A 22,189-nucleotide genomic window follows, 5' to 3' on the forward strand; every position below is an offset into this window, starting at 1 on the left:
ATTAGGGTGACCAGATGTCCTGATTTTATAGGGACAGTCCTGATATTTGAGGCTTTTTTGTATATAAAAGCCTATTACCCCCACCTCCCACCCCATCCCAATTTTTCACACTTGCTATCTGGTCACCCTAGTTACTACAGCCATGTCAGAGGGGAGAAGACAGGAATCTCCTCTGCTTCTTGCTCTAATACACCCCTGAGAGTCCTTCTCCCCCTATCAAGACCCCACAGGCATTGAAGTCAAAAAATCTTTCCTTGCAAGAGTCAGTCATGCTGTATCAGAAGCGTTTCTCCTAATGTTGTGCAACTCAGAGAGAAGGGATCCTGGGCCAGAATTGCCCCTAGATTGACTCTTGATTTTGCAAAACTAGGTCTCCTCAGCCCATTTCTAATTTGCATTTAAAATGAGGGGCCAGATCCTCAGGACCAGCCTTTTGGTGCTCAATAAAGTTTGGGAGTGGGGAAGATTGCACAAAGGTGGTTTTAACTCTAGCGAGTCTCCAGGTATAACACAGAGCCATTCCAGCCCTCAAGGAGCACTCCAGCCATACCCATTTTCCTCCTGGACATGATCCTGCATGGGTTGGGGCAGTGGCGCAGAGCTATGCGATCTGGGGATTACCCTGAGCAGGGAGGTGCCCTCTTGGAGGCAAATATGCATGCTTTAGGGCTGCTTGGCACTGCCATAGAGGGACTGAGACTCTGGCCCAGAAATGTTTTGGCTTCATCTTCTCCAGCATGAGAGCACAGTCACTGTGCAACTATCCCTTGTTTTGGAAAGTGAGTGCAAGTTTGTGGTGGCAGACACTAAGCTCCTGTTTGTGGTGAAGCAGCTTTTAATAACTGTTCTGGAGTCAATGCCAAATTGCACGTTATGTGGCTATTGGGTGGTTACAATCTGACTCTTGCCATGTTACTTACAGTAAATAGTATCAGGTGCCATGTTCTTATGATGCTCTATATCAATTACTGTTACTGAGGCTGCACATTAACTGTTTCCATGCTCAGGTCCCACTTGGGCACAGCACTTAGACACGTGAATTGGCCTGGGTGTGATCTAGGATCTGAGCCAGTGAGGTTCTGAGTGCCCTCAACTCGAAGCCCTTACTGAGTGCACTTATCTGGAGAGACCCAGCCTGCCCTTGACATTCCAGGCAGTTGAATGGCCAGTCCACAGAGCTGTTTGTAAAACTGCTGTCAAAACCCATGCCCACACCAGTGGCAACAAAGGAGCAAAATACCAATCCAAGGGATCAATCTTGCGGGTTGCTGAGCCCCTCCCTGAGAGATGCTGAGTGCCTTCAACTCCCTTTGAAACTAATAGGAGCTAAAAATGCTCAGCACCTCTCAGCATCAAGCCCCAAGAGTTTAAATTTATCCAAGAACAAACAATGACTATCAAGCCCATGTTTACTTTTGCTGCCTTTGTTGAGAACATTGAGTGGGAGTGATTCTGTTTGTCGGTGCATAGGCTTAGTCTGTTTGTATCTGTGCTACAGTGTAACACCAAAAGCATCCACTGTCAGCTTGTAGTTGATCCAGATTGCTTTAAACAGCAACTATTTTCTGTGTTTCAGGGGACTCATTGCAAAACCTTCCTAGGATGTGCAGGGACTGGCAATCTTCCAAACAAAGAGGATTGATGGGTGGCATTGATACAGAGTAATCCCAGAGTAAGTCTTGATCACTATGTGCACAGCTTTCTTTTAGATGGGATCTTAAGGAACATGTGGTGGTTTATGGGTTTGGGATGTGTAAGATTATACCCCTGGACCTGCAGAGATAGATTGTAAAACTGACCACTTGGCTATCAGAGAGTATTTTGATTTACTGGTAACACATTATATTTTAAAGACACATATAATTCCTTGTAAAATGCAACTGCAGAATTCTAAAGTCCTGTCTCAAAACATAGCAGCTTACAGTAGTGACAGTGCAGTGTGATAACTGCAGAGTACTGTAGTATTTCCTTTTATAAGGGATGTTTTATGCCTAAATTTAATCTCTTACCCGCCACCTCATTTCCTCAAGTGTTTGCAGAACATCATCTCCTAGTCAGTAAGAGACCAGAAGAGACAGAGTTTCAAGATCCTTACAGCCCTTCAGTTATTCTGCGAGCAAATTGCCATCATTCCTTTTCATGTCTCTTCTTTCTGAGTCACACACTTCTCTAATCATCAGCTCTTGATCTAACAATGCCATGTCCATGCCTTGAATACTTATACAGTTTGATGTGCTTGTTACCATTGGAAGTTTTGCTATAAATCAACACCTGAAAATATTGAAATTTGAAATTTTGTTTTATATCCTACTACAATCCGAGCTGCCTTCATGGGCTAGTAAATTTTACTAAGGTTTCATGGAGTCCATCAGGCTAAAGTGTTTACTAGTGCCTGTATGTCTATTAAAGCAAAAAACTATATTGGTTACACACACATGATGTGATGGCAATTTTTTTTTCTTAGAGCCATTGCATGTCATTTGGATCCTTATCTGAAAGCATCTAGGGATCTAATATTTGTTAAGAATGCAGACACTATAGTATCAATGACAGGCCAGTTCAGCTCTGAAGCTGCAGTTATTAAAACAGTGAGAGGAAGTTCAAATTAATTAGCACAATATCCTTATGAATGTCCTCTTGATTTAATAATTAAGCTGCGGTTCACAAGAAGGAAATGGAGAATGCACTGAATCTGATTTTATAAAAGATGTACTTTGGCTCTGCAGTGGCAGTTCTTCCAACCACAGTGAATTCCCAGAGGAGATACACGTTTTAAAATAATAATAAAAACAACCAAGAGGAAGGATCCTGCATTTTGATTTTTTTTGACCAGCCTCCAGAAGTTACCAGTAAATTTAAACCAGATGATGTTGGTAAAACCAATCAGCCAGTTGGCACCGTACATAGTAATTTGCACTGAACATTGTATAAATGAGCTTGGACAAATTTGTAGCCTCTCCTGGAAATGTGTAGAAAAATATACCGCAGAGCACCCAATGTGGAATCCTGTGAGCGTCCAGAGAAATATGCTTCCTTGTCTTCTTTCCTTTTCCCACAGGACTGTTGCATTGTTAGATGGAAAGAGCCCACGCATCCCACCAAGGCTTAGTTTTGCACTATGGCTCAGTAAACCTGCCCCGGGGGGGGAGAGAAATAAGCTAGAACTTCCAGTTGTTTTTCCCTCCTCCCTCCCCCACATCCTTTTTTCATGTTTGAATCAGCTTGGGACATTGAACAGCTCCTCTCCCACAAAATGAAAACAACTTTGATTTATCCACCTGTCTACTAGTGTATGGGGAAGGCTAGTTAGATGAAATCCTATGAGTAGGATTTGCATTTCATTAATGCTTTCCTTCTAGGGATCTCAAAGCACTTTACCAGCAATGCGGAGTTAAGCCTCTTTATTGAGAAACAGAGGCACAGAGTGGGGGAATTACGTGCATACGCACAATAGAATCATAGAAATGTAGGACTAGATGTGATCTTAATAGGTCATCTAGTCCAGTCCCCTGCACTGAGGCAGGACTAAATGTTATTTAGACCATCCCTGACAGGTGTTTGTCTAACCTGTTCTTAAAAGCCTCCAAAGACAGAGATTCCATAACCTCCCTAGGTAATTTGTTCCCATGTTTAGCTATCCTGCCAGGAAGCTTTTCCTGATGTCTAACCTAAACCACTCATGCTGCAATTTTAGCCCATTACTTCTTGTCCTGTCCTCCATGGATAAGAAGAACAGTTTATCCTCCTCTTTATAACAACCTTTTACATACTTGAAGACTCTTATCATGTCCCCACTCGGTCTTCTCTACTCCAGACTAAACAAACTCATGTTTTTCAATCTTTCCTCGTAGGTCATGTTTTCTAGACCTTTAATCATTTTTGTTGCTTGCCTCTGGAGTTTCTCCAATTTGTCCATATCCTGCCCTAAGTGTGGTGTCCAGAACTGGACACAATACTCCAGATGAGGCTTTATCAATCCTGAGTAGAGTAAAACAGGGGTTCTCAAACTGGGGGGTCGGGACCCCTCAGGGGGTCACAAGATTCTTACATTGGGGGGTCGCAAGCTGTCATCCTCCACCCCAAACCCCCCTTTGCCTCCAGCATTTATAATGGTGTGAAATATATAAATAGTGTTTTTAATTTATAAGGCGGGGTCGCACTCAGAGGCTTTCTATGTGAAAGGGGTCACCAGTACAAAAGTTTGAGAACCACTGGAGTAAAAGAATTACTTCTTGTGTCTTGCTTACAACATTCCTGCGAATACGTCCGAGAATGATGTTTGCTTTTTTTGCCACAGCGTTATATTTTTGACTTGTATTTAGTTTGTGATCCACATTAAGCTCCTGACACCAGATCCTTTTCTAGGCAGTCATTTCCCATTTTGTATTTATTCAATGGATTATTCCTTCCTAAGTGTACTTTTTTTCATTTGTCCATTTTGAATTTCATCCTACTTATTTCAGACCATTTCTCCAGTTTGTCAAGATCATTTTGAATTCTAATCCTGGCCTCCAAAGCACTTGCAACCCCTTCCAGCTTGGTATCATCTGCAAACTTTATAAGTGTCCTTTCTATGCCATTATCCAAATGATTTATGAAGATATTGAATAGAACTGGACCCAGGACAGATCCTTGCAGGACCACATTTGATATTGTCATGGAAAAAGTCACCCACGCATTGATTTTAGTTCACAGACTCAAGCCTGAGGCCAGTTTATTGTAATACATACCAACGCGTTGGGGTAGCAGTCCGAAAACTACCACCCCTAGCACAGCACGCAGGCTGCTTTTATTCCGTCAAACCGCAAGCATAGTACAAATAATACGTCATTTATGCGAAAATAAGAGTTGGGGTCTGTCCCTTTTTTCCCGGCAGCTTCCTCATTATTTACGAGAATTGGGTGCCTATTGGGTGGGGGGGTTTCTTGGTGGTTTCCGACATGGGTGGTACTTGGCACCAGTTGGAGTGTTGTTCTCGCCAAGGTACATATTGTTTTTTCCGGGGTTTTACGGTTAAGGACATAGGGGTTTATTACGGGACGCCCAAAGATGATATATGATTGGCTAGTTTGGCAGTTAGCTGGAACTTACGGGGCAAGTTGACCTTTACTAGAAGCAATTTCTTCATATAGGCGGTTATTATGTTTCATAAACAAGCGGTTATCATGTTGCTAAAGCCTTTTGCATTGCTCCCTCCCCCTCCCTCCTCTGGTCATAGCCCATGACCGTATTTGGCAGGGGCCTGTACAGCTTAGTTTTGTTCATGCCCTGGCCTGTACTGTTCTCTGTAAAGGCCGTCTGTATAGTCAGCTTCTGTCAGAGGGCCTGAATTTGGGCCTTCGGTGTTACTTTGGCTGCCATAAAGGCCACCCAGTTCTTTTTCCCCACAATATGGTCTTCCAGATAGAGTAGTTATCAATGATTCTCAGTCAGAGTACAGTTTTCCAGTTATGCACCCACCTTATACTAGGTTCATCTAAACTATGTTTTCCTAGTTTGTTTATGAGCAGGTCATGTGAGATAGTATTAAAAGCCTTACCAAAATCAAGATATCACATCTACTACTTTCCCTCTATCCACAAGGATTGTTAGTCTGTCAAAGAAGGATATTGGGTTGGTTTGACGTGATTTGTTCTTGACAAATCCATGTTGACTGTTACTTATCACTTTATTTTCTTCTTCATGTCTACAAATTGATTTTGTTTATTTGATTCACTATCTTTCCAGGTACGGAAGTTAAGCTGACTGATCTATAATTCCCTGGGTTTTCCATATTCCCCTTTTTTATAGATAAGTACTATATTTGCCCTTTTCCTGTCCTCTGGGATCTCTCCCATCCTCCACTAGTTCTCAAAGATAATCACTAATGGCTCAGAGATCTCTTCAGCCAGTTCCTTAAGTATTCTAGGATGTACTTCATTAGGCCCTGCTGACTTAAAGACATCTTACTTGTTCTATTCCTATTTTAGCCTCAGGGTATGTCTTCACTAGCAATGTTAAAGTGCTAAAGTTGCAGCGTTGTAAAGTGGCAATGTAGACAAGGCCTTAGATGGTACCCCATTGATGTCCACTATCTTAGTTGTCCGATCACTGCTAACCTTTTTGGTGAAAACTGAAGCAAAAAAGGCATTCAACACTTCTGTCACTGCTGCATTTTCTGTTTTTTTTGTCTTTCCCGCCTCATTGAGTAAAGGGTCTACCCTGTCCTTGGTTTTCCTCTTGCTTCTAATGTATTTGTCGATTTATTTATTTTTAATCTTTTATGTCCCTAGCTAGTTCAATCTCATTTTGTGCCTTGGCTTTTCTAATTTTATCCCTACATTCTTATGTTGGTTTTTATATTCTTCGTTAGTAATCTGACCTCATTTCCACTTTTTGTGTCACTCTTTTTTGAGTTTCAGATCATTTGGAGATCTCTTGGTTAAGCCAGGGTGGCCTCTTACCATGATTCTGATTTTTCTGGATAGTTTACGCATGTTCCCTTAGTAATGTCACTTTTAAAAAACTGTCAACTTTTCTGAACACCCCCCCCCGCCCCCGCCCTCCTTAGGGTATGTCTACACTATGAAATTAGGTCAATTTTATAGAAGTCGATTTTTTAGAATTCGATTTTATACAGTTTATTGCATATGTCCACACTAAGTGCATTAAGTCGGCAGAGTGCGTCCTCACTACTGCGGCTAGCATCGACTTACAGAGCGGTGCACTGTGGGTAGCTATCCCACAGTTCCCGCAGTCTCTGCTGCCCATTGGAATTCTGGGTTAAGCTCCCAATGCCTGATGGGGCAAAAACTTTGTCACGAGTGGTTTTGGGTACATGTCGTCAGGCCTCCCTCTTTCCGTGAAAGCAACGGCAGACAATCATTTCGCACCTTTTTTCTGGGGTCCCGTCCGCCAGACACACTCAGCCCTGCCTGGATGATCGGAACCCCAGGCAGGCAGCGGGCTGAGCAGGGCCAACGGGCAGAGCCCCAGACCGGCAGCTGGCCGACCGGCTCAGCCCCCTGCTGGTCTGGGGCTCCGTCTGTCGGCTCCTGCCAGCTGCGGTCCCGCTCAGCCCCACTCAGCTGGCAGACCTCGGTGAGGTCGATTGGGGTGCCTGGACAGACATGGCTATCCTCCTCTTGGAGCACTGAATCGGAGTGACTCCAGGTCATTCTCTTCTTTAAGTTTCGTCTCATGGAGATTCAGTCCTGCCTGGAATATCATGCGAGCTGGAGGCTTCTGCCTCAGGCTGCTCTCCCAGCCGGCAGCACTGCGTGGTCGCACCTACCCCAGCCTGCCCCTTGCTCCCATGGCTCATGAAGCCTGGACAGTAGTAAGGAGAAGTTCAACTTGTGGAATGACAAATCCAGAACGAAGGATTGCACTCTATGGGCCACGTTAAGATTCTTTCAGAGTCTTGGATAGCATTTAGTCCCTATAAAAGGCTTCATGAAAATTTCCCCCCGCCCCTAACAAAAATGTTAATTTATCAGAGCAGCTGAAAGGGTAAGGAACCCGGGACTATAACTTAGAGAGAGCTTCCATATTATTTAACTCATCATTGATATTATTCAAAGTAAAATTTCACAGCACAGTCTATTCTAAGACTCAAAATGCAGGAGGGGAGTCCAGAAAAAGGAACAGTGACCTGTTTCCGCCTGGTTTCGAACCAGGGACATTTCGCATGTTAGGTGAATGTAATAACCACTACACTATGGGGCTTCTCTTTTTTCCCCCACAGACTTTGCCAAATGCACAGGAATGTTTTCTCTAGCTACAGAAACTACCTAATGCAATGTCTATATCTATGGCCTTCCCGCTCACAAAGCGGTCATGCCCCCGCCCAAGGCTGACACAGTGTGGAGTGCATGTGACACAGCGACCTGGCTCGGGCAGAATCGCTAGCGAGGCATGATACTTTTGCCGTTAAGCAAACACAGCAATTCTTTCCTGGCCTCTGCCACTGAATGCCTCCATGCATTACGCTGTGCCCTATCAGTGCGGGAGGACTGCATGAGCTTGGAAAACATGTCATCGTGAGTGCGGTTTTTTTCTACCTTCTAATGTGCGATAACCTCAGGGACGGAGATGACAGGGGGAGCGTAGAAACATTCTATGCTCTACGATTCTGGGGAGACTGCATGGTCACCTGTGCTGCTGAGTTCGCCACTCTGGCCAAACAGGAAATGAAATTCAAAAGTTCCCGGGGCTTTTCCTGTGTACCTGGCTAGTGCATCTGAGTTCAAAGTGCTGTCCAGAGCGGTCACAATGGAGCACTCTGGGATAGCTCCTGGAGGCCAATACCGTTGAATTGCGTCCAAACTACCCCAAATTCGACCCGGCCATGTCGATTTCAGCGCTAATCCCCTCACCGGGGAGGAGTACAGAAATCGATTTTAAGAGCCCTTTAAGTCGACAAAAATGGCTTCGTCGTGTAGATGGGTGCAGGGTTAAATCGATCTAAAGCTGCTAAATTCGACCTAAACTCGTAGTGTAGATCAGGGCTTAGACTTGCCTCCCATGGCATCTTATCTACCAGTTGTCTGAGTTTGCTGAAGTCTGCCTTCTTGAAGTCCATTGTCTTTATTCTGCTATTCTCCCTCCTACTGTTCCTTAGAATTGTGAACTCTTATTTCATGATCACTTTTGCCCAAACTGCTTTCCACCTTCAAATTCTCAACCAGTTCATCCCTATTTGTCAGAATCAAATCTAAAACAGCATCTCACTAGTTGCTTTATTCACCTTCTGTAATAAAAAGTTGATTTCAATGTATTCCATTAACTTGTTGGATAATCTATGCCTTGTTGTATTATTTAAATACTTGCTAAAAACTCACTTCATCCCTATGGCCCCAAGCAGTGAGTTCATAATAACAAATTAAAGTAATTGTTCCTCCTCCATTACGCAATGTGTTCTGTCTCCTCTGTGTTTGTATGCTTGACTGGAAGATCTTTGGGGCAGGTATTGTTTTGGTCTTTGCGTTTTGAGCAGCGCTGCGCACACTGCTGGTGCTAAACAAAACAAAAAAAAAAAATAAGGCCAACATCCTCCTTTCAGAACCAGGAGTGGATCTCAACTCCAGTTTTTTGTCTTCCACACGTGTACTTTTATCTGAGGCCATGGCTAAACTAGAAAAATATGGTATGTTTTAAAACCTATTGGCTCTCACATCTTAACTTTGCATCTAATGTAGATAGGATAAATTGTGTTTTAAGAGTAAGCTGGTCTTGATCAACCCTCCTGGGTGCATAATTTTGTGTAAATCATGCTGGTTAAAATGTATTTGCTAACACATCTTAAAGCATGATCTCTTTTCATAGTCTAGAGATGGCCTGAAAGGCATTTATGGAAAGCAGAATTTACTGCTGGGATCTGCCATGTAGATTTGAGACGTGAATTTTGTCCTAACTTGGTGAGGAAAGAGGAAACTTTAATAAAATAAAAATAAATAAATAAATAAAAAACTATGCAAAGCCCTGACTAAGGATTTTTAAAGTATTTATTCCATTGTGGAAGTTCAAGTGTATTGTACAATATTATTAAACCAGCTTCTAAAAGTCCTGTGTCTGCAGACATTGCTGGCACTATCTGTGCACACAAAATTGCCTTGAATTTGTCCACAAAAATAGAACAAATATTGATTTGTAGGCCCTTGTGCAGGGGTTTACATGAATGGTCTGATTTGCTTGTAATTTTTGTAGTACATTTTTAGAGTAAGTTGGAGAATGTCTTCCTCACATTCCTGGTCATTCAAACCCATTTGTTCAGGGTTTGACTTCTTGTCAGAGCAATGTTCACAAGAAATGGCTGTCATTGTCTTTACTGGAACAGCTCCAATTTATGCAGGTGTGTGATTTAGTCCACTGCTATAGAAAAGTCAATGGAAATACTTTAGATTAACACTGGTGTGACTGAGAACAGAATTTGCTCCTTTGCTTATATATAATGTACATAGCAAATTTTGCTTTTAGATGTGTACATGGGGCAGCTGTGGAAATCAATGGGTGTTTTGTCACAAGTGATGGAAAAGCCATGTCACGATTATTAAAAAACAAAAATGATGATGAAATGCAAATATATTGATAGATCTGTAAAGCCAGACCCTCAGCTGCTACAGCTTAGCTCCATGGAGCTGATTTGCACCAACTGAGGATCTGGCTCAATGAGTCTATTAACTTTATGCAAAGACATCCATAATTTTAGCATAACTGAACAGAGGATTGGTATAAAGGGGTGTTTAGCTCTCTGGGGGTAGGTACAAGTCACCAACTTGTAACATGCTGCAATAAACTTCCGAAGCAGAAACTGTTCAATAGGATAGGTTTTCCAAGACCTTAATCATCAGGCTAAAAGGGAGGGATAATGGACAGTGATGCTGAATTCTCACATTGAAGAATCATGAAGTGGGTCCTCAGGTTCACTGTTACAAACAAATAAACCAAGAGCCATGTGGGATTGTTCCCTCTAGTGCTTTTCCAAGCAGCTTTTTTTAATGGTTTAATGAAAAATTACCTTCTTACCACTCCATGAGTCTTCTAATGCAAGAGATTGTCCTCTGGAAACTAGCCAGAGTGAAGGCACTGTGCTGAAGCCACAAACTGACTTTTGCTCTCTTGGATTTAGACTCCAGTATTACCCTGTGTTAGGAAGGCTAGGTTAGAAATGACCCATAAGGGAATGTTTCTACCATTTTTCTTTAAACGCTAATTGGACAAAATCCGTTGTGATGCACTTTGTAGATTCACATGTGTTTCCACAGTGAAAACACATTTGAAGGTTCTGTTTAGAATAATCTTCAAAAGCTGAAGTGCTACCCTTCTTTCTGGAAATCAGGATAACACAACATAAGCCTTTTGGATTTTTAGTCATACAATCTCCATACGTTTTAATATTTGCCCAGCAGTAGTGGTCTATGTATTTCCTTGTGACTTAAGTAATCTGTGGAGTTTGAGGGCTGTTCCACATAGAAATCACTTGTGTGTGTGTTTTGGTTTTACCCTCCTTTTATAAAAGATGCATTTGATACTGTGGTTAGAGAAAAGAAATGCATTTGAGGGCTCCTGGGTTCTGCTCTTGGCTCTGCTTCTGGTTTACTGCAAATCACTTAAACGTTTTCTGCCTCACCTTCCACTCCTTTCAAATGGGGATCATGAATGACCTGACCGGGAGGAGGGATTGACTCGTGAAGAGTTTTCAGCTCTCTGGATGAAAGATGTTACTGAAATGCCTAGTATTCATAGTCTGTTGTTCATGGCTTGTTGGAAAACAAAGTCTGCTCTTTTACCTAAAAAATTAAATACATAAAATTAAACATAAGCACATTTACTACAGCAAGACAGACTACCCTGTACTAAGTGTGTGCTTCCAGCTTGCCATCATCTTTGACACTGTATGTAGCTTTAAGTCATAGCCAGTTTTGCTCTTTGATATGTTGTTTCCTGTAGGTTTAGTGGAATAGCTTACATACTAACTGAAATTATCTTTATGTGACACTAAGATGCTGAATGTGTGGTAATAAGTAACGTCACTGTTTTTGAATATCCAATGTGCTCTTGGTGAGAAATTAATAATTTGAAGGCACGTTTATAAAACATCATTTGATATGACAGGAACAAAATGTCATGAACCCCTCCACCCCCAGCAGCAGCAAACATTCCACCAGCATATTTTCCATTGGGGTTAACCGCATCATAATTGGGTGAGATGTTTTGGGTTTGGTCCAGTGTGTGTGCTGCTTTGAAGAAGTCTTAAGTATCAGATAATGTTTATGATGGGACTAAAAGATGGATGTTTCAGTGATTTTTGTGATGACAAGACCAAAAGAATGCATGGAAAGGTTATAATGTGTCACATGTGAACATTGCACCTGATTCTCAGTGACTCCATTGCTGTTATCGGAGCAGGGCAAGCCACTTGGAGAGGAGTGTGGGGCAGGGCAAGCCATATTTGCATTCCCTGTATTCTGGGGCCATGCAGAGGCCTGTCTGCACCCCAGTAAAAGTTAGAACTGCTTTAACTTAGGCTAGGTCTACACTGCCATTTTCAGCGCTAAAACTTTTGTCCAGGGGTATGAAACACACACACACACACCCGAGTGACAAAAGTTTTAGCACTGAAAAGCGCCAGTATAGACAGCAGTGCTCCCGGCAATAAAGCTACCACCACTCGTTCAGGGTGGGTTTTTTTAAAATCACCAGGAGAGCTCTCCCCCAGTGATAAAGCGTGTCTACACTGCCCATGTCACAGCATGGCCACGCTGTAACTTGGGCAGTGTAGACACCCTTACATTCTGCATCCTACAGCCCTATAATCCTGAGAAGCAGAGAGTAACTATAGTGGAGTGCTCTATTGCCCCACCCTCGATCTGTCCTTTGCACTGAAGGCTGGGATTGGGGCCAACAGCGTATAGACCTTATGCCAGTTCTACACAGTCTAGGGAGGCCTTTTGTGGAGAGGGTATTCTGAGGGGGGTTGTTCTTCCCACTTGAAAGCCCCTTATGTTACCTGCATGGCAAAAAGGGGCATTAATGTAACTGAGAATCAATCTCTTTATCTTCAGCACCAAATCTACCACATAGGAAGCAGCTAAATCATGTAGGACTGTCTCAATCAACTTTTTTTTTTTTTTTATTTCTCTTTCTATATAGAGAAACTAAAACTCCAGGGGGGGAAAAAATCCATTGATAGCCACCCATCGTAAAACCAAGATTAGAGTCCAAGCAAAGTTTGCTTTATGGTCACAGTTATTCTCGCTCTCTAAACAGGAAAGTTATCAGCCCACACAAACTGTTCCACAGAGAGTTTCTAACCAGGTAATTAAGAACCAAAACACTGCTTTCAAGGTTTTGTCATGTATCACTCCCTGTTTGTTTTTATTGTGCAAGCTCAGTTCGTGCAATGATAAATTGTTTGCTCTATGGCCTTGCTGTGGTACATGGAAAACTTTCCATGACTGAATTGCTATAGAACAGAAATAGCCAGGCATTTTCCAAACAGCTTGGTGAAAACCCATTTTGGATCCTGACGAAAAGGGGATTGTTCAGAGGCTCATCAATGTCCCGACTACCGTACAACTTAGCTGTTTTGCACCACTTCAGATCTTTTTTTAAAACATGTAACAGATCAAGGGGTATATTTTTTCTAATACAGTGTAATACTGTTATACTAGGGAGAATGGCCTTTTGAAACTAAATATTCTTTTGCTGCTTCTGAATATCCTGCTGGGTTGAAGTAACTGTCATTTTTTCCCTCACTTTTCAGAAAACAAACTTATCTGGGCTGAGGGTAGCTGATACAGATCTGTATCATAGGGTCTGAGGTCCAGAATTTTAGATATTTAGGCACTGCTGCTCTCAGCATTGCAAACCCTAACTGATTTAGGAACCTGAATCTTATTTTCAAATGTGATTTAGGCACTTCAGATCCTAAATCCCATTGACAGTTGATGGGATTTAAGCTCTTAAATCCCTAACTCCCTTTTGAAAGTGAGATTTAGGTTTTAAATCAGTTTGGCTTTGCAATGCCGAGAGCAGCAATGCCTAAATATCTTTTAAAAGCTAGACCTAGAAAATGCAGTATTTAAATTGATAATCCTCATTTAAAGTGTATCCACTAGGCAGAATTCTCTCTTAAATATGCAAGGTGGGTCATGATGCCCACATTTTCCTCTTCCCCATGAGCATTCCTGACATTGAGGGGAGGAAGTGTGTTGAGAACGAGAATGGGCTTATGGTTAAGCCACTGGACTGGGACTTGGGAGATTGGGGTTCATTTCCTAGCTCTGACACAAACTTTGTATATGACCTACCCTCTTTGTGCCTCAGTTCCCTGGCTGTAAAATGGGATAATGATGCTTCCTTCCTCTGACCCTTCTGTCTTTCCTATTTACACTGTAAGCTCTTGAGGAGGGGCTGTCTTCCTATGTGTATGTACAGTACCTGAAGTCTTGATCTGAGAGGAAGACTTTGTCCAGAGAATTTAAGTTTATAAGGAAAGAAAGTAAACTTCTGGATCCTGACTGTGTCTGCAAGTCAAGGGTCTCATACAAACTGATTTGCTACTGTGACAGGATCCAGATAAGAATGACAAGACTTTAGGTGAAGGGAGAAAGGATAGTTTGTGGTAAAGGATCAGGAATAGGAGAGTGATGGAATGCTAAGGTCTGGCAGGTGGGTCAGCACTCTGATCACTGTAGCCTCAATTAGTTTCCCAGTAACAGCTGATTAAATAACTAGCTAATCAGAAGGAGAAACTGGGGAGATAAGCAACTAATTAGCCCTCAGCTGGCCTATCTGAGAAGAAGCCAGGAAGAAAATATTAGAGGGAGCAGGACAGGACTAACTGAGCCTGGACTGAAGGCACTCCCTAGAGAGAGGGAGGCCTCCTCTCCTCCTAGAGCCCTAACAAGAATTGCTGAAAGAAGTAGAAGTTAAAACTGAGGTTGCACTGTACTGGTGTTGGAGGATGGGTTTAGAATAAAATACAGCCTGCCCACAAGGCAAAAGTGGGTCATAGCAGTTTCTGGGGCATCAGAGGACAGGAACAGAGTATGGTCCCATCACAAGGAGTAAGGAGGACTTCTCAGCTTCCCAACTCTTGGGTACTTAAATTCCATCCAAACTGAAACTTTTTCAGGGTCTCTTAGCACTAGCTTCACCATTCTGATATCAATAATTTAGAAGAATTAAAAAGACTCTCCGTAGGTGGAGGTCTGTGAGGAACACAAACTATGGCTCTGATGCTGTGGAGTGATGAGCACCATTAACTCCAGTGAGATCACATCATTAAGACTTAAAAGGACAGTGAGTGGCAGCAATCCCATCCTGCTTTCTGATGTTCCCCTCTGTTCTCCAGACAGCCGGGATTGCCCCTAACGTTAAATGCTCCAGTGCCTCTGGCCTTTAAAACAATAACCCTTTGTTATGTGGGAGTGAGGGTAATTACTGCACATTTCCTCCTTTGGGTCCTGTTGAAATGTCTCCAGTAGTATTCCTGCCTGTTTAATAATTATCCATGGTTTTGCAAATTGATTGTGAGCTGGAACATTAAATCCCACAGGAAATATGGTTTTGCACAATCTTTGGAGGCTTTTCTAGCAGCCTGAGCGATTAAAGGTTGAATGTGACTTTTTTTTTAATTTCCAGAAAAGGGTTAATCTCAGAGGCTGAGCTTTAGTCAGAAACAGAACTTTAGGAAGACTAGAAGGTTCAGACTTCGGTAATGAGATAAGGAGCTGTACACTTATAAGGATCTGGTTTGAATCTGGTGGTGGATTCAGTATCTGCAGTAGGTAGATGCCAGTATCACAAATCATCCTCATAACTGGTCCCCTTGTTGGTAAGCTCAGCAGAGAGGACAAGGCTTGGACAGATAATGTCTTGGAGGCTAAACTTTCCCTTTCAAGTGACTCTTCCAATGCCAGGTTGAGGTGCATTGGCAGAGGGAAGTGTCTGAGAAGCTCATGTTTACCCATTCTGCAGTACATCTCCCAAATACCTGTTCTCCTGCATGCTGTTCATCCATCGCACCACCAAGTCCAAAGACCTCTCCTCAGCCTCCTCCTGGCATTGGCCAAAGTGGCCATCTATCAGTCCAGGAGGAAGAAACTGAATGTGGTTTTTTGTTTTTTGCAGTGATGGGGCCTGTGGCAGTGTATGCACACCCTGTCCCAAAAAGGGGGCATAAGGGGTATGTGGACACCGCCATTAAGTCTGCTTGTCCATCTCTGACTTCACCACCCCAGAGTCTAAGGAACAGAGTAAAGGTAATAGCCCTGGTTCCCAGGGCAGCAGGGTGCAGCAGCCAGAGTCAATAGAGCAGTCCTTTGGCAGAGCAGCCTAGCAGCCAGAACCAAAGGGGTCACTATCAAAGGGAGGGATGAGGGGGCTGGCAGCTCAGGCAGGGGGGCCCAGGCCCACTCAACTCCTCCAGGCCCCCACCCAGGGCCCTAGCAGTGGCAGAGTGGTCCGCCACTGGCTCAGAGGGGAATCCCACCAAAACACACTGAGCTTACCGGGGTCAAAGATACCACTCCATTACCCGCCCTGGGTCACTTCCTACCATTGTCTCTGATGTGGCAGTCCATGAGGCTTTGGGGTCTCCAAGCTCCACCGCACAGGTCACTTCCTGGGGCTCCATTGGTCACAGGTCCAAGCCTGTCCTTGGGTCCTCTGGTCTCCGCAGATAGGGGCAATAGCCAGTTCTCAGTGGGAGCGCCCAGCACAGGTCCTTCTCTTCCAACATCTAGCCCCAAATGATCTGGGCTTCCTCCCTTTGTACTGCTGCAGCATCTGGAGCATGCCCAGTCCAGCCTAGGGGGCAGGACTTCTGCTGTCCATAATGTGGGTTTAACCCTGTCGTGGCTAGTACGAGGTATGCACACCCCATCACAGGGCCTTTTCCCCATCTCTTGTTTGTTTGTGCACACATCAGGGCAGTTCCTCTGTGCTGCATCCACTTTCTCATAGTAGTGAGTGTTATCTGAGGTTCTCTGCTCAGTGCTCCCTTCTGGTTCCCTCATTTTGGTCCTGTGACCTGCACTTGTCCCTGCTGTTCTCTTTTGTCCCCCGTACTCTGTTAATGTCTGGGTTCTGTGGTCCTTCCCTCACCAATCTCAGTCATGAAATACACTGACACCATTCACCAGCACTTCACAGACATGCACAAAGAAAAGCATCTGTACTCTGAAAACTGTAAAGAACATATTCAATGCAGTAATAATATAGCTCTGCCTTTGATCCCAGCATTAGAGCTGGATGGAAGTTGGCTACAGTCTCTGATGCTGATCTTTCAGAAAGAGATGCCATTAGTATGGTTGCTTTCACTGCTAGCAAACATGCCAGTTTTGATTTCTAGAAATTCCATCTTGATATCAAATTCTATTCAGAATTTATCCATGGAAAGATGGGCTTTCTTATCAGAGAAACCTTGAGCCAACTACCGTGGGCAGTTTCCTTTCAGTGCAAACTTCTTTAGCAATGCAGAGCTTTTGAACTGACAACTCAAAAATATTTTGTTATGATTGTTTCAAGATTTACCAGCTGTGACATCATGACCTGTTGTTTTATAGCAGTGATGTCACTTCATTGGATAAAAACAACTCTCGCATCTTCCCACAAAAATGTAGTTGTTTTAATTTTATTATATACTTTTTTTTATACATCATTAATAAAATGCTAGAATTCTGGGACCATGGCTCTGAACTCAGAGCCATCCCAAACCTTCCTGATGTCATGTAAATTATTATTTGGTTCAGGTTTTGTGCACCTCTCATCAGACTCTGCAAAGTCTGTCTCACACCTCTGTCAGCAGTCACAATGTTAGAACTGCAGTGTGTTGCCATTCATAAGTGCCCTTACGCTTCCAAGTGGGCTGGCAGAATCTCCAAGGCAGAGGGCTGGGGGAGGAGATGGGAGCCTCTGATTAAGGAATGAGGGAGTGCCACACCGGACTGACTCCAGATCAGAGTCCTGTTCCCAGGGAACAATTCCTTAAGTGAGGAGAGAGCCCCATTCTCAGTTCATGAGCAGCTGATGCAATTAAATAAGGGGGCGGGGGAGGAGTTCCTAGTACTTAATTGATCTGGGAGTATTAATAAGCCTTATATATTGCTGTGCAGGTATGTGTCTACATTGCAGGCACCAGGCTTTTGGTTTGGGCTCCGTTTCTTTCTTAAAAATAAATAAATACTTTTAGTGCTCATGCAAGTGAGACTGAGAGCTAGGAAATATGCTGAACACTTCCATGCCGCTGTGACAAAATATCCAATCCTTACCTACACACTTGTGTTCCCTTGCCCTCCACACACACACACCCTAGTCAATTATGGGCCTATACACAGCTTTGCTGATGCACCTCAGTCATGATGTGCAGGAAGCCATACTGTTCCAGGCCTGGGCTGCCAGGCCAGCAGTGAAATGATATTTCTGACCTGGGGAGAATACCTGGTGTTTTGCAAAGGGCTTGGTGGAAAGGCTACTGGAAGGCAGGATTCCCTGCCATCCTTTTCCAGATAAGGAAAGAAAAGAAGCAGCTATCTTAGAAATTTGTTTCCTTAATAACCCTCCATGGAATTCAATGTTTGTTAAAAGTAGATAGAAACCCAAATCCTTCCAACGTGGATTCTTAGTGTCTCAAACTTCTGAATATTTATCTGGGTTTTAAGTACCATTTTGAGTGGAAAGGAAGGAAAAAATCATTGTAAATTTGTTCCTTTGCCTTAGAACAAAGAAAAAGTGAAGCTCTGCTTTGTTATACTGGTACAATCTGGACTAACTCCATTGAAGTTGAAAGGAGTTACCCAAGATTTCCATTGTACTGTCACTGTGGTCTGAAGCTGTTTTCACCAGCACGTGCTGCTTTTAGGCTGGATCTTACAAACAGAAGAGAGACGCATGATAGACAAGCCCCTGAACTGTGAGTTTTCTCTGGCAGTGGGTATGCCAGAAGTTGATGCTACAGAAAGACTAGAAGCAGTAGTTTAACCTTTCCTCGCAGTGTTGGGTAACGAGTTAAATGAAAGAATGGTCCCAGCCAGGAAAAAGGGTCTAGTGGCAAAACAAGTCAATGAAGCCAAAGCACAGGGAGAGGAAATTTATATCTTTGTCAGACCCGAGATGTTAACAGTGAATTGCAAAGGAAATATACAAATGAAGTTAAACTAGATTTCTGTTCAGAATGCCCCCTCTAACCTGACTGCAAGGGGCATTCACAATGAAAATACCTTAAAGGTTAGTTTAGGGGGGCGGGGGACCCTCTATCTCGAAGTTTTCTGGTTCTGTCTGTCTGTCTTCGCCTAATGGCATGCATTAGATAAAGTCCATAAAATACATCATTCCATGACATTAAATCCTGGGATTTCATGAGTGAACCAGGAAATACCAAGAGAAGCCCTTACTTTTTTCTGTACCCAATTAATCATTTTCCTGCACCTTGTGTGGTCAGCTATATCTGTGCAAAGCAAACCATTCTGATTTGGTAGCCTCTTATACCCACTTTCCTCTGCACCTGTATAGTCATTTACACTAGTACAGAGTGCATACAATAATGAACTAGACCCTCTATGTGCAACTGAGAGCCTTGCTACCAGAATCTTGTGCTGGCTGAGTCCACACTCTGTGCAAGTGAAGAGGAGGAAAAATCCAAGGGGGACCCTTGGTGGGGGTGAGTAGCGAAGCAGGGTAATCATATTGGCTGAGACAGGAAGTTAAAGATGGAAGGAAAGAAGTGAAGGAGTTGGGGGTGGGGGGAAAGAGTGAAAAGATTTGAGATACGGGACATTTTTTAAGTAATCAGGGTTTTTAGAGGCTGCTAATGATTAAGTGTCTAATTTAATATTAAAGTTATTTTCTCTGCCCTTTTCCTCTATGGAGCGAATTGCCTCAAATTCACCAAGATGCTCATAACATTCCTCTCCCCACTGCATCTGGGAACTTGCAGCCCCCAAAACCACATATTATTTAAAAATTGTCCCTAAAAATATTTTCTTAATGGGACCCCTGTGTGTAATCAAAATCAGGGCAGCCATTCTCTTATGACTTCACATGAACATGGCAGCATTTTTGATACCTACAGGAGAGGGTGAACATTAATCTCTGTAAGAGGTTGTGGGCGGGGGCAGCTAATTTGACTTCTTTTCCTTGGACAGGTTGAACAAATGTGCATCCAGGATCTCATCCTGAGAGATGCTGAATACCTGCAGCTCCCACTCAAGTCAACCAGGGTTAGGTACTGGGTACTACACAGAACGAGACCCTCCATTTGGAAAGTCTTGAATTGTATATTTTGAAGAAAAACGCAGCTTCTGAGCTATTGTAAAGACAGTGGAAAACTACCAGCTTACACCAGAACAATACTGCAGCTCCAAGCAGGTGCCGGGTTGGGTGGGGGTGAGGGAAATGAAAGTTTAACCTTGAATGAAATTATATCTAAGGATGTTGTTGATATTCTGCGGCAAAACTGATGTCTTTTATGCAGTTAAAAACAGATGGTCAGGAAGCTTTCTCCTTTGGAAAAGTTTTTTGCCTGGAGCTATTATTTTCTTTTGCATACAAGGGGAATAACCTTTTTTTTCCCAAAGACGAGAAAGTCACAAGAAATATTTTGAGACATTTTATAGTGGGCTTAATTTTCAGAGCTGCAGCCATGGGGTCACACGCTCCAGTGCTGTTACAATTAACCTCTTCTCTACTGGCAGAATACACATGAATCTTGACAGCAAGGTTTTACAATAATGGCCACAACTGGGTTGCATGCGCCCCTTTATGCTGCTCCAGTGACTGGATACCAGCCAGATCATCACAACAGGGAATATCTCCAGTGTAAGGGGGTTCCCTGGCCCTTTGTAGGGCTAGTAGAATAGTTGTACGCCACCTTGGTTGTGCCAAGACAAGCCCAGAGGAGGGAAGGGGGACATTGAAGGAGGGAGGTATAATAGTTAATGCTAACAAACATTGTGGAAGGGATATTAAACCTCATACTTCAGGACTTAAGCCAATCTCTATTAGAGATCAGAATGAGCCTTAATGTGAGGAGCAGATTAACCCATAGCTGCCTATTGCAGATTTCTTACACCGTCCTGTGACCATCTAGCATTGGCCACTGTAGAGACAGGATACTAGACTAGATGGACCTTAGATCTGATCCAATATGGCAATTCAGTATAGCAGTTCCTGTGCTCTACTAAGTGGAGTATGACTGCATCATAAGAGACAAACTGGGCAAGGAAGGAGCGCAGAAGAGAAATTACTGCATTACAAATTCATCGTTACTTGTTTATGTGCTCAGACACAATACACTGCTAAATGCCGAGGACTATTTATGCTTTTTTTTTTTTTTTAAGTCTCTTCCTTGAAGTCAGAGGGCCAAACTCTGCTTTGGCTGATGCCAGTTTACTCCAAATTCAGACCAGTCTTAATGAGAGCAGAACTTGGCCCATAAACTCTGCTGAATTTGCTTAGTTGATTTTTTCAGTGGGATATACACCTCTACCCCGATATAGCACGAATTTGGATATAACGCGGTAAAGCAGCGCTCCGCGGGGCGGGGATGTGCACTCCGGTGGATCAAAGCAAGTTTGATATAACGCGGTTTCACCTATAACGCGGTAAGATTTTTTTGGCTCCTGAGGATGGCATTATATCGAGGTAGAGGTGTATCTTGTGGCAATGTGTGAGTATGCATACATGTCTTGCGGCAAATGCACCTTTTTCACATTCAAACTCTTATCAAAATGATGTCTTTTTTTGCTAACAGGACAACACTGAAATAACATCCCACTGGCATTGTGAAAGGGACAATTGAACTAAGTAAGAATTACGCCAACTTCTGTTTATTGATCATCCACTGATTCAATACACTCAGCAGTCTTGCTAAGTGAAGAAACATTTCTGTGAAGAGGCTAATTTATTTAGAGAGTTCTGTGACCTGATTTTTGCTTACTTAATTTAAATCTTTATCAAACTAGCTCAAAGAGGACACACTAATGGAGACAAAACATTAAAACTCTGAATTCATAATGGAAGTTATCCCATCAAAACATTTGTTAGGAACATGCCTCTGAAATCCCTTTCACTGATGGACCAAGATCAGAGAAGACATTCAGGACTCCAGTTTCACTTCAAACTAGGAACTATATTTTCTGAAATTAAAAAAAAAATATTTGTTTTTCTTTGAAATGAAATTAGGTCACACACTAGAAACACTCTGAAAAGTGGAAAGTTACTATTATTTTTTTTTTACCCGTTTTTAATTTAGCTGCCATTTCACACTGCATGCAAACAGAAGACTTCTTCCTACCCCCAAATCCTGCAGTGCCTAGCTGTGCCCATGCAACCATCAGCAACTAGTGTTTTTTGATGATGATGGACAAAGAACAATCCAGCTTGCTCTCCCACATCACTTTGAAAAGCCAGGACAGTAAACCAAGTAAATCTGCTGCTCTGGAGTTGTGCAGGCATACTCAGTTAGGCAAATGGAATTTGTGATTATATTAATGCCTCCTTGCGTGAAGGTCAAGTTGACTGTTCAGTTCATTGTTTGTTAATCAAGTTTGCAATTTGGTGATCTGATTAGACCAACAGGTGCTTTTAGATAAGAACATAAGAATGGTCATACTGGGTCAGATCAATGGCCCATCTAGCCCAGTATCCTGTCTTCCGACAGTAGGTAGTGCCAGATGATTCAAAGAGAATATACAGAACAGGG

The 22,189-nt window shown here is 42.9% G+C and overlaps 1 long non-coding RNA gene across 4 annotated transcripts in view; it reads left to right on the forward strand.

Moving 5' to 3' along the window:
• Nucleotides 1-19,854, forward strand: part of LOC112109082 — a 37,587-nt gene extending 17,733 nt beyond the window's left edge. For 3 of the 4 annotated variants that reach the window (XR_003899786.1, XR_003899787.1, XR_003899788.1), the window contains 2 exons: nucleotides 1,577-1,672; nucleotides 19,632-19,854. This is a non-coding gene — a long non-coding RNA (uncharacterized LOC112109082). Of the gene's footprint in view, nucleotides 1-1,576; nucleotides 1,673-15,618; nucleotides 15,746-19,631 lie in introns of those variants that run through there. The other variant, XR_003899789.1, reaches the window with a different exon arrangement.
• Nucleotides 19,855-22,189: the final 2,335 nt, after the last annotated feature.

This window comes from Terrapene carolina, unplaced genomic scaffold, assembly GCF_002925995.2.
Source record: "Terrapene carolina triunguis isolate 2854851 unplaced genomic scaffold, T_m_triunguis-2.0 Scaffold85, whole genome shotgun sequence".
Taxonomy (NCBI): domain Eukaryota; kingdom Metazoa; phylum Chordata; order Testudines; family Emydidae; genus Terrapene; species Terrapene triunguis.